The sequence below is a fragment of the Mustela erminea genome, chromosome 8, assembly GCF_009829155.1.
Source record: "Mustela erminea isolate mMusErm1 chromosome 8, mMusErm1.Pri, whole genome shotgun sequence".
NCBI classification, from domain to species: Eukaryota; Metazoa; Chordata; class Mammalia; order Carnivora; family Mustelidae; genus Mustela; species Mustela erminea.
Window position 1 is genome coordinate 42,363,453 of NC_045621.1, and position 13,741 is coordinate 42,377,193.

Below are 13,741 nucleotides of genomic sequence, written 5' to 3' on the forward strand. Positions count from 1 at the left end.
CCAGGACTTACCATGTGCCAGCAGGAGACGTTCACAGTGGGCTGTCGGAAGCACATTGTGCATGTTTTCATAGTTAGGTACCGGTTAGAGTTCACAACTGAATTTCCTGCCTTTAATTATCTCAACCCTTTCTGGACTCACAAGCAGAGTCAGTGCTAAATTAAGGAGGAATAATCTAGATTAGGTGCACTTCACAGCAATTATTAAATTTTCTATTTAATTTCATGTATTTCACAAATACTTATTGACCACTTACCATGCTCCGGCTGCTTCCCCTCCCCTGGTGGGAGCTCAGGGATCCACACAAAATTCCTGGTCTGTGGAGGGAAAGGGAAAAGAGACGGGGTATCATTGAGTGAACACACTGAAATAGGCTTCGTCAAGTGGTGAGAAGTAGATTGAGGGTAGAGGGTGGCTAAGACATGCGTGTTTGGTTCTGAAATCAGGTCTGGAGTAAATGTATAAATTACTAAGTATTTTTCCAACAGAAACTGTGAAAGCAAATTATGCATTTGTTCATTCATTCTTTGAGCAAATACACACCAGCATTTTACCATGTAGGTCAGTGCCCTATTTGTATTTGAAGGTGGCCCCAAGGAAGGCAGATTGATTCATTGGACCTTAAATGCTGGTAAGAACCGGTAGGCTGGAGGACGTATGTGCACCCAGTGCAGAAGGAAGAGTGTGTGCAAAGGCTAAGGCGGTACAGGCATCATGGAGCACTATTGAATGACAAAGGGGAAGAGTTGGGTATGAGGCATGGAGGTTGGAAGGAGAGTTCAAGTTCCATCATGAAGGATAAGAGCAAGAATCCTAGAAGGTTCAGCATTGACCCTGAGCAGCTGGGTGCCCCTGTGATTTTCAGGAGGAGAGTGATGTGACTTTACAAGCTGCCTGTCTAGCCAGCAGGGGTCCTCATCTCACATATGGAGAGGCTGGGCAGAGGTGTGTTAGGAGAGGGGACACCCAAGTCCAGGCAGGTCACGATTCTCCGGGAAGTCTAGAAGTCTCTGCTGGAATTTACACTGAGACTTGCACTTCTCATCCCCTGGGTATTTTTAGTAACATCATTTCACATTGGCCTTAACCCTGTAACAATGTGTTGTTAAAATTTTAAAGCTTCCTAAAATATAGAAGTCTAAAATTCTGTGAAATTATTTAGTGTTTTAATATTTTTGTTTATTGGTCCCTGCAGTTTTAATTGCCAACTTTCAATTTTAGAGTTTTTGTTTTGTTTTGTTTTTAAAGATAGAATCATTTACTACCCCAGTATCCAATCATCTATAGATAGAGCAGTATAAAAAGATCAGTCAAATATATACGCTGTTATTCCAAATAGAAAGAAAACTTTCAGTTATCTTTTGTTTGCCACATTAAAACATCTGATTTTCTACTGTATGTTTTTAAGTAGTCTAGGACTGTTTTTCATGTTTTTTTTTATCACCCTTGAGCCAGGAAAATACTCATTTTGTATTTCTGTGTTTTGCTCAGGTTCTCATCCTGTGAATCAGGTAGTTTAAGAAATGTCAGTGATACTGTCTTCCTGGTGACTTTGTTCATTATTAGAATAAAACTTGATCAGATCTTTTTCAGTGTCTTCCATGTTCTTTACTATAGAATGTATAAGGACATGCAAAAATGGAAAGACCTAAAGGGCTCAAAACATTTTAGGTACCAAGAAGAAAAAAAGGAGTGGAAATAAGAGTGGAGAAGGAGTGACTATAAAAATATAAGTAATTGTGAGTTGTTTGGAAGGAGATGGATCAGGTAGATAGAGTGGATGGATGGACAGACGGATGGACGGATGGCCTGGTGGGCAGATGGGTGGGTGGATGGATGAGATAGGTAGACAGGGTGATGACAGATAGATAGAGGGACAGAGAGATAGACAGATAGAGGATAGATTGAGTGGAAGGGCAGAAGGATGAGATGAGTAGGTAGTAAATAGGGAGATAAATGGTAGATAGGTGGATAGATACAGTTGGCCGCTGTGTAGTGGTTGATCAGTGCCATCCTTAAACCCTCTGTATTTCCACCTTTAGGTTTTGTATATTGCTGTGGTTTTCATTCTTAAGCTTCTTTCAATGAATATATATCTTTTGTTACATCTTTGCTTTATTATCTGACAGAAAAGATTATTAACAGAAAGTGATATGAATATTAATTATACAATGATACTAAAAATTTTATATCATGAGGAAACAGATGGTTATTTTAAATGACCTAAAATTTTATTCTTTTATATGAAGAAACATTTTAAACATACATAGTTATAAATGCTATTTTAATTGCTACATTATTTCTGCAGTGGGGTTTTTTAAATCTTACTACAGTTGCAGGGAAATGTTTCTGTTTATTGCAGAGTTTCTTAAAATGTATCTTATTTACAGGAAAATAATTGTAATTGTATTTGAGATCTAGTGTGGGGGCAGACATCGTCAGTGAACGTGGCATGCGGTTACCCCACCCCAGCTTGCCATCTGGCATGGTTCGGGAGTTCTCCTCTCATGTGCTGGCTGGTCTGCAGCCTGTGGTTGAGCCCACAGCCTTGTCAGTTTTCAGATGGACCCTCCCTTTCTCACAGTGTTTGTAAATAAGTAGTCCCCAGCTAGACTCATAATCAAATCTCGAATCGTAACTGAGATAATCATTACTACTTTAGAAGTATTTTCTGTGTATAGTGTAATGAGAAACAATTACCTAATGTACTTCAAAACGTCGAGCTTCTTTTTACAAGATCAGAAACTCAGCTTTCATCCAGCTGTTGACTCTTATTTCATACCCAGCTTTGCATTAGTATGGTAAGTCAACTAAGCATCTCTGCTCCCCAAAACCAGCCCACAGAAATCTCGTAACTGTTTTCCTTTGACATCAAAATGTCCAGGAAATCCTGTGTCTAGAAACACTACCTCAGCACCTGAGCATCTCCACGCAAGATGCCTTTATGGTGGGGGTGCAGAGGGAAATTGAAGTCTGGGGGCATGTCAGCCCCAATCAATCAGAAGACAGTGGCAGCGCCCACCAGACACGCGGGTCAGGCCCCCAGATGAGATTTGTACGGCAACAGCATCCATCCAGAGCATGCATTCTAGAAAAATTATCATCATATGATACCATCTACAGAAGTCAAGGTGTAGGTTATTACCTGAGCCAGCACCTGGTTTTTATACACGGCTTTCTTCTGGGGGCACAAGCAAGCTGTAATCCACAGTGTTAGCAATCAGATCACATTAATACCAGTTCCTGAACAAGTAATTATTTTAAAAAAGAAATTATTTCATACGCTAGTCCTTTTTTTCCTTAAAATTGTGTTACCAATAGTCTGTTTCTTGTTTAAAAGATTCTTTGATTTCTAGATAAATGGATACTAGATGCACTAGTATGAAAGCGCTACCAGTAAATGGATGTGACATCTGTCCTGTGGCTAGAACACGGTGACACGCTGGTGTCAGTTATGCACCTGTCACCCCATTCTGGGAAGCCTGCTGCCTTCCCTCTGGCACATGGCTAACTACCACGTCACTTCATTCTGGCAAGTGGCTAACTACCATTTCCCTTCATTAATTTTTACAATAATAACTGTATTTTTTCCTTCAGTATAAAACATCATATTGAGAAATATTGAAAAGGCAGAGAAGCTTTTTGCTTTAAAAACAAACTCCTTACAGTAAGTTTTCAGTTTGAGGGTATACACCCTTCTAGTTGTGTATGTGTTCTTCTTTATTTCCAAAGTTGGATTATATTATAAGTGACTTTAGCTGTAAATACGTTAACTTTCCATTCTAAGAACAGTTCATAAATTTAAAACAACCTCTATGACCAGCAGTGAGGGACTGGATAAAGAAATCATGGTAAGCCCCTGCGAGGAGATACTGCACGGCCATGAAAAGGTCACTCTCTCTGGACAGACATTCCTAGGTGTCCTTGTCCTGTGGAGGTGGTTGAGCCTTGCTTTCATGCAGTTCACCCCAGCTGTACCTTTCATGTCCCAGCAGAGACCATTTTATCCATGAGGCCCTGGTGACCCCCACCTAAAAGTGCCCCCACTCCACTTCCCTGCCTTACTTTCTCTGTACCCCTAATCACCTTTGTGATTTCTTCCTTTACTGCTTAATTTGTTATCTTCCACCACCAGAATGTGAGGGGAAGGACTCTGCCAAGTTCACAGGTTTTTTTCCCAGGCCGCCTCAGTCCGTATCCACCCAGTGAACTTCCACTCAGGTTTTATGTAATGGAATGAACAGCCAAATGTTATTATTTGCCATGTGGTTGTCCTGGATTGGGTGATTTTTTTATATTGCTCATTAAATTTACTGTACAGCTCTGTGAGGTCGTGTTGTTATCTCTGTTTTTAAATGGGAAAACACAGTCTTAGAGAGTTTGAATAATTTTCCCAGGGTCACACAGCTCGGAGGGGTCATGTGTGATGCAGGTGTGACACACAGGTGGAAACCCGAGCTGTGGGTGGGGCCGACTGCGTACCCACCTGTGTGCCCAGCTGCATGCATGTGTGTAAGAAAAACAGCTGGATGGAGAGTACAGACATCTCCAAGATCGTAAATGTTTTTCCCTTTTCTCTTTTCATCCTTCAGCAATAAATACATACTATTTATGGAAAAATATGTTAAATAAAGTTATTTCAACTAGGAATTCTATAGTTAGAAAACACAAAGTAGGAGGTAAACATTTGCAAATCTTTCTACTTGTCAGTAGGTATAGTCAGTTCGAAACCATAATTTATCCAAAAACCAAGAGCAGTGAATCTTTCTATGTGGTAATAGAAAGTAGTCCTTGCCTGGCTGTGGAGGGCAGAAGAGCTGGAGGTAGGCATTTGGGGCCCTGGGTGGCAGCCGTGGGAGAGCCAAGACACCTACGTCCTTGCCCCCATCCTGCCCCTTGCCGCACAGCGAAGAAAATTAGAGATACAGCAAGACCCAACCAAATGCAGAACAACTGGTCCAGTCCTGGTGACGCTGTGCAGAGCCTGCCCCGTCCCCTGGAGGGCAGACGTAGTTCCAGCAATAAGCCGAATTGTTTGCAAACATGGATTGGCTTCAGTAGGATGTGACTTGGCCTGGAGTTTAATTATATTGAGGAAATTACAGGGTTTCGTAGTCCGTGAATGTGTTTGGCTGCCCGGACAGAGGGCAAGGCTCTGAATCCTGCTCTTGCCGGCCCCGTCCTTTCTCGGCCAGAAAGCACGCCTTGAACAAGTAGGCCTGTTCTGAGAAATACCAGATGTGAAGTCAGATAGAATCAGACTCCGACTTCAGTGTGTGATCTCACTTTTCAGTTTCTTCCTGCAAATGTGTACTGAAGTTGGATTTGTAAGAATCATAGCTGTAACACTTCACAAAGGGCCATGCTTTCCCAGAGGAGCTAGAAAATACTGTGAGAGTCCTAATTACGCCTCATCTCAGCCTCTTCTTCTGCATGCTGTCTCCATGTCATCATTTTGTTCTCTTTCTTCACAACTGAGCAGCTCCACTTAAATCCCCCACGTAGCCAAGGCTATCTAGACTTGTTACTTTGAGCGTGCCTAGTGAATTCCATTTTTGTGCCCATTTTGCATGAAGCTTGTACGTGCGTGCTCTCTTCACTAATACCAGCATCTCCTTTTTTCTGTTTCTCTCTCAGTCTCATAAAATAAGAGAAAAATCTCTGTAGTCACCCTAGCTGCATGCATAGCCCCAGCCAGGCTATCCCTCCAGGTCTGTGGGGTATCCTTGTCCTTCAGGTAGCCATGCCTCCAAAGGTCAGGGTCTCAGCTGGAGCTGAATGACAAGGTGTGCTGGATAGAAGGAGACCATTTCCCCTGTGAAGAAGTGCCCCTGGATCTAGAATGAGCAAACGAATTCGAATTTCAAAGAAGAAAATACATAGATCCATTCTTCCTTTTCTATGCCCAGAACCAGGGAGTCAGAGGCACCAGAAGTAGCAATGGGGCCACTCCTGAGAGCCCTTGGCCACTGTGATTGGAGAGGGGAGTGTTTACTGATAAAAGCCAGTCGGGGCCGGAGTTTGAGACTATGGAAGTGGGGAGGATGCTGGGGTCTGCATACATGTGGATTGAGAGACCCTTTCCATTTCATGCCCAGACAACCTGGAAGTCCCCACTTCCTGGGGCCACTCAGAGTCTCCTGAAGCCTGTGAGCCATAGAATCTCAAAGATTAGAGACAGCTGGTCCCGGCCACTGCTGGACGGCGGACTGTGCCAGGGTGTGTGGGCAGGGGCAACTGGCAAGAGGGTATTCAGGAGAAAGTTGTGGATCGCCTGGAACCTTCTGTAGAAATGGGGGGAGAAGAGGAAAAAAATGTATTCCTCAGGAAAGGGGCGGGCAGAGCCTTGGAGGCAGGGAGGAGGCCCACATCCTGGTTGGGGAGGCTGGTGGGTAGTTGTTTCTTTTAACCTCACCCCAGGGGATAAAAGGCAGCAGTAGGGAAGAATGGGAATGAGCGATTCTTTGATGAATAGCAGGCGGCAGATTCCACTTCTCTAGCTGGGGCTGCTGCACCCTCCACTGACCCTTCCATCGGCCACAGGGGGCTGGCCTTCTGCTTAAGGAAAAGGAGAAAAATGTCAGTTATTATGTTTGGGAACACAATCTTATCTTTCATTTTATTTTACAGCAATTTCCCCAAAGATCAACCATAGTGTCTGATTGAACCATATTGACAAATTTTTAGCCACAATAAAGAAAATGCTTTAAACTCAAAGCAGATTCCACTCAGAATCTCAAAACACTTTATTTTATCGTGTTGCATTTTATTTTATTTTTGCCAGGAGAGAGCCCAAGTTCTAAGGCAGTGCTGGAAGTAACACGATAAAACCATTGTAGTATCAGTGACATCTGTTTTTTTCTTTAAAAGAATGTTCTAGACTTAATGCTGCATTATTAACTGCTTCTTGTCAGAAGCAAGCTTAATCTTAGTTTTTACACACCATCATTAATTTTAGAGATGACAGCAATTTGTCATTTTTGTAGAGAAGACAAAATAAGAGCCATTCACTTGACCAATATTATCATCTATTGAAAAAGGCTGTACTTTAAACTGTGCTTCAGAAATGAAATGATGTCTTGGCTGCGGTTCTGAACGAAGATATTACTCGTGGTATCTTTATCCATGGGGTTATTGGCAGAGACAGTTATCCTGAGTATAAAATTTGACAGATTTTCAGTCAGGTTAAAATTATCTGTCATGTTACGAACTTTTCCTGTACTTAGCAGTCCAGGGGGATTCTTGATTTGAGATTGACGCAAGGTTGTCATGACTCCCAGCTGCATGGAACACAGAAATAAAGGGCAGGTTTGCAGAGGGGCTGTCCCATTTTCACACAACCTCTTACATACCCAATTCTTAATCATCATAATCATTAGATTTTCTTGAGCTTTCTTCTTTTTCTCATTCTTGGAAAGGATCGCAGAGTGGGATTAAGATTGGGGTGCCCATGGACGGCTCAGGTCACGATCTCAGGGTCATGGGATCGAGCCCCACACCATGCTCCAGACTAAGTACAGAGTCCACTTGAGGTTCTTCACCACCAACCCCCCCACCGCTCTTCCCCTGCTCATGAGTGTGTGTGCTCTCCCTCTCTCTCACTCAAGTAAATAAATAAATACATAAAATCTTTAAAAAGATTGAGGTGTCCATGTGTTAATACTTATGGTGGGAAACTGGTGTAAACGGGGATTGTCCCAAGCAAAGCAGGATGAATGTCACCCTAGTTAAGCTTGGGGCAGCCTTGATTTCTCATGGGTAGTACTCATGGGAATCACTGGTTTTATGCTAGCCCCAAACCCATGGTATCATCTTCCGTTACATGATCAGAATCCTGGCCTGGAGATGCGTTACACTTCACCAGCCCGCTATCCCCTTCGTGGATTGGGCTGTGTTTGCACCCCTAGAACTTAAAGCTTGCCAAATGCAGGAAACCATCAGGCTCCTTTGCAACAAGGAGGAATCCTGACTACAAATCTTGGATGAAAACCAGAGAGCCCACTCTGATCTACTTGTTTGCCATCTGGACCTGCTACCTATTTGTGACCCGGTAAATATTTTAAATACAGTGTTTTAATAGTGTGTCAAAAGTAAGAAGTCATTAACCTCATCTTCTCATTAATGTCACACCAGATTGATTCCAGTGCTCAGTGAACAGATGACCTTACTGTCTCAACTTCCTTATTTAAATGAGTGTGTGGCCACTGCTCACCTGCCACTAGTTAGAAACATGAGTGGGTTGATAATATCTGGTTTGCCGACAGAAGAGTTAGAGGTCAACCCCAGCCTTGGAATCTACATAAAATATGTAGCGCAGTCATTAGTCATTAGCAGCAGGTTAGCAAAATTCTGGAACAGCAGGAAAGAGAAATACTCTCTTTTCAGTAGCTGTTAAAGGAGTCATTTCACCCTTATTAAAAAATATATATATATATTCATGGCCCAGATCCTCACATTTGAATATTAAGGGAGGGGTGTTTCTGTATTTTTCCCCCAAATGTTTATTTTGTTAAAAGGTTATTCAGTTACAGAGTAGGTACACAAGGCACCTCGTGATGCAAATTTAGGTACCTTCAGCATCCACGAGAATCAGTTCTTAGCCACATGGGATTACAGTTGGATTAGTCTATTAGGGCTCTGCACTGTTAACTGCACCACCATACTTTTCTGTTTTCTTCACTGTTCTTTCCCCAGGGCCTGGAACAGTACACCCCGCGAAGCAGGCCCTGGGTAGTAGTTTGTTGAATCGGTGAATACCTCTTGTCTACACACATCCATGCACTTGCTCCCTGAATAGGTGGTCAAGGTCTTGTTCCTCTCCACACTGAGCCACATCACCTGTGTCCCCAGTGGTTGCAGGTTGCCCTCCATCAGCTCCAGGGTTTTCTATGGGTGGGTTACCCATGGATCCCAACCGTTTGGAGTTTCCCTCACTGGCCAAGTGGCTCAGGGAGCGAGGGAGTCCCACTCAGCAACCTTAAGCCCACTGACTGGGGCTATTGTTAGGGCCCAGGTGTGGCGGAAGGGAATGGAGTTTCAGAGGCTGGCGGGGCCTCTTTCAAGTGGCCTGGCCTTTTGTTTGAGGCACCTGACACCACAGCACTCTCTCTAGCTCCTGTGATGGGGGCATGCCACCCACCAGCAATAAAGACTTGGGAAGCTCAAGGGTCCCTTTTCATAATCAAGCTGCCTGTCCCGCAGCTTAGGAGAGAATAGTGAAATCACATGGAACAATAAGTTTTTCAAATACTATTTTTAATGACATCATTTCTCTGACTTTGCAAATTAGCATTTGATTTCATTCAAAACAAAAATAAACACCATTGACTTGAAACAACAAAATGTTACATGGGATGCCTGGGGGAAATTGAGATTTTTTAAAAAAAATAAAATTTATCATCTTTGTGTGATAATAATTTATTTTGCAAAGTGCTCAAAACTGTGTGGATATTTATTACAGATTTTTCAGCTGGCGTTTAAATAATATTTAAAGTCTCTGGGTCTTAAACATACAATTCTAGATATATTGGATATTTGTTTCCCCTGGCATTTAAAAAAAAAAAAATTACTCATGTTTATGTTCTTTGTGCTGCCAGTTAAGTCTTTGAGACCCTTTGTTTTTCAAAGACCTTTTTATTGAGCACCGATTTTTGCTGATTGGTGCCTACTGGAGGGACACTACCGTGTAAGAGAAACACCCACAGACAAAATCACAGCAATGAGAAGGAAGGCAGTGATAGGAGCCCTGTGTTGAGAGGAAGTGCAAAGAGGGGCTGGGAGGTCATGGTGAAGGTCATCTGGTGCACGCAGTCCCACTGCTGAGGAGCCCTCAAGCAGCCTGTCAACAGCACTGTGGTCTGTCTAGCTGTAGTGGAGACATATCTCAAAGTCAGTCTCCCAGGATCCATTCTAATAGTTACCAAAATTTCCCTCTATGTTTCTAATGTTATGGTATCAGTCATGTGTGAATTTTGGTGTTGAGAATCCTCAGTTTTGACATACTGGATGATTATTATTTTAGAAAACTTGACCACCCTTTGTGGACTTGTGTTTACAGTGTTCAAGATCCGCACTCTGCCCTCGGTGCTTTGTGTCTGTCTATAGCTTGCACCATCCTTCCTCCAGTGCTGTGAATGCCTCTGTGTTTTGTATGTCTGCTGGTAATATTTTTGCATTAGAATGTAAACTGTTTAGGACAGGAGCTGTGTTTTGCGTACTTGGATTGTTCCAACTCTAGAAGAGAGCTGGATGCTGGTGAGTCATTCTGCATGTCTGTCTGGCAGCTGGCCTGCCACCACACTGAGCAAACGGCTGAAGCCATATGTGTCTCTGTCCTCATGGATAGGGGTAGATGTGAGAGGAAGCGGGGAGTCAAGCAGCCCAGGGCCACCGGTCTGAGCAGCAGGAGGGTGCTGTTGCTGTCGGCCAAGATGGGGAAAGGAGCACGTTGAGGCATGGCAGGCCAAGAGTGGGTGTTCAGGACGGCTGTTTTGCCCAGTTTACCTGTGAAGAAATTGAGGCTATCAGACGTGAATTCCCCCAAGTGGCCAGCTAGGATTTTGAACAGCCTTTCTGATTGTACAGCTGGGCTGGTTCCTCTTTATGGGACACATCATGGTTCTTTCCCTGCCCTCAGTGTTTCCATCTTATGCCGTGTGATGTAGGCCATTCAGAGGACCAGGGGCTGCTTCATGGAAACGGGCAAGGGAGGAGCTGAAGTGCAAATTGGCCAGCGGTCAGTATGCAGGCTTCAAGAACTTGGTTAGTTGAGTTGGATGACCTCACACTCTGCTGGCGAGACAGGCACAGAGCTTCCAAAAGTGGTTGAGCAACATGTATCCAGAGCCCCACAAATACTTACTTTCTTCAACCAACACCTTGAAAATTGTCCTAATGCCATAATTCTAAATATTCAAAAATGTATGTAGAAGTGTTGGCATTGGTCAAAATTTTGAAATCCATCCTAGCAGGAGAAATAATTAAGCAAAGTGAGATACATATTCTGTTCTTTCTGATGTTTTTTGTTTGTTTGTTTGTAACCTGTAATTGACCCTGGAGCAGTAGGATATGTCACAGCCAAATGACCTGTTTTTTTCAGTCTGGGTGTCTGTGTATCAAATTTTCTTAAAGCTGAGGACACCAGCTCCCTATTTCTTCAAATCACATGATGTCAGCAGGTTAAGAACAGGGATGTGTCATGAAGAAGCAGCCTTATTGTGGTGAACCAGAATGCTCTGGTTGAATGTGTTCAGGACCCTGGACAGAGGCACCCTGCTTACCTAGAAACTAGCTATTCCTGCGTCAGGATGCTTTCTTGTGTAGCAGTTGGTAATTTGACTCCATGTGACTTTTAATAGAAACAGCTAAATTCCTAAAATGGGAAATTTACATTATCAGAGAGGGAGCAGACATTTAATTAACTTCTCTAATTGAGTTTTCTTCTCAGACATGCTCAGTCCTTCCCCAGCCTGCCCAGCCAGTGGAGCCTCCCATGTGAACCAGGATCTCTTTGTCAGTTACTACTTATAAGCACCAAACTTGAGAAATGGTTGTGGCTGATTATGTAAAAATAAAGAAGGCTGGAAAGAAACAGACATCTCTTGAAATGATTTCATTTCTACTTAACAGCCTTGCTCCGAGCACCTTTGCATTTTTCCGAGTATGCTGGATTAATTCAGCTAAAAATCAACTAGAGAACAATTTGATTTTTGATACTCAAGTGTAAAATGCTGACTTGCATTCCCTGATATGTTCCTTCCCAGCATGTTCCCACATTGACTTCCTCAGGCTGTCGGCCTCACTGGACCACAACACGTACTACCTTTTATCCCCTGAGATCAGATCAAGGTTTTCAATGCAAGCTGGCCATCCAGCTTGAGGGAAAACTAGAGAGACCTGAGAGGAACAAGGCCGTTCTGGCTGCAGTCATATGCTGTGCTCTGCAGGAGGTGGGGGAGACTGGGACAGCTCCCTCAGAGAACGATGGAACATTCCGGGATCTGCCATTCACTCAAAGCATAGAGCCAGGTCCTGGCACATGGCTGGAGGACCAGACCATCAGCCCCATAGATCCCCTGGTCCCTTCCTGACCGTCACTCTGATACCCTCCCTGCATCTTGTTAGACTATGACGTTGACTTGATCTTCCTTGTTTGATTGCTTCGTAACATTTAACACAATGACCATCCCCCCCGCCTTTTTCTCTCTCTTTTTTCTTTTTAACAGCTTCATTGAGATAAAACTCACATAGCAATATGCTTCATTCCCTCAAAGTATACAATTCAGGAGTTTTAGTGGATTCACAGGGATGTGCAACCATCACCACAGTCCTCTTTAGAGCATTTCCATCACCTAAAAAAAAAAATCCTGCACCCTGACTACTGATCAGCATTTGTGCCACTATTTTTAAGGCTGTTACAGATGTGTTTCAGTAAGGGCTTCACATAAATGAAGATCAATTCCAGTACTTTAGTTTTATTTACAGAGACATCTTGGTGCGACTGAACGTGGCCCGGGTAGGAGATGGTTCTCCCCTACATTTTCTCTCCATTCTGGCCCCTCCTATTGTATTCCTTTCCTCCCCACTTTGTAACTCAGTCTAACACTGTGGTGTCTCTTCCTTCCCCCAACACCTGTCATCTTCCTCGAACCCCCATCGTGTCCCTGCTGCCCCTTCTTCTGACACCGTGTACCTCTGTGTGAGCGCCGTGAGCGGCAAAGGGAACCGGACAATATACCAGTCTCTGAAACATCTTCAGAGATTGGGATTCAAGTAAACCTCCTCCTGTTGAAAGCTCCCGTCAAAAGGACTATGAGAAGGGGCGAGGTTTTGAACTTCACTTCACACTCACCTTTTAACAGAGGCCGGGATGTTGTGATTTCCTTGGATGGCAGAGGTGGCCTGTTCTTTATTTACCAGCCCGCACATCTCTCTGAGCTTCAGAAAGAACAGAGCCCTTCTTAAAGATCCAAATGAGCTTTATATGGTTGGCCTTGTCTCGAAGGAAATGTGTTTTAATTCACTGGCTCCTACGTGACCTCATCTTGGGTTTTTAGAAGGTCTTAGCCATCAACTGATGCCCCCTGCCCCCAACCCAGCACGGACAAATAGCTCTGTCTTTGATCATTTTGTATTCTTTCAATAACCCCCCCCAAAAAAAGGATTTTTAGGAATATATGCTACTTCATACTGCCAAATGAGTAAGGTAGGGAGTGTGTGAAAGGAGACAGGGAGGGCTGGTGTGCACACACCTGTCCTTCTCCTTTTTCCTGCTTCCTTTGTTTTTGTATAGATGTGTACTTCCTATGAGCATGCATTTGAAGGTTTTTGTATCTGTCTTTGACACACTGGAAATTAACAGCCAGCCAGCCCTGGGGACCATTAGCAGCTCCTCTGGTCATGTGGGCGGCTTCCAGCAGCAACTTCTTGATGTCCCCTCTCTCCAAACGAAGCCCACTAAAGAAGAGTGGTGGGAGGTAAAGCTCCTTCCAGTGCCTGGGAAGGGCCTGACCTCTGACCTGGTGGGGACTGGGGATGTGTGCAGGGACAGCCAGCCCAGGCGCCGCCGCAGGAAGAGCAGTACATACGGTTGTGGGGGGCAGGGTGGGGGTCACCACCCCTTTCCAGAGTGGAGCTGAAGGATGCCTCCCCCAGCAGACGCGTTTCCAGAGACTTGGAAGTAGTCGAGCCATAAGAGCCACATGCATAGAGCCCCGAGTATTTGAATATCAGCCAGGATATC

General features: G+C 43.9%; 1 protein-coding gene across 1 annotated transcript in view; it reads left to right on the plus strand.

The window, feature by feature from the left end:
• The window catches only part of AGAP1 (ArfGAP with GTPase domain, ankyrin repeat and PH domain 1), a 514,946-nt gene that overhangs the window by 367,351 nt on the left and 133,854 nt on the right, over positions 1 to 13,741 (plus strand).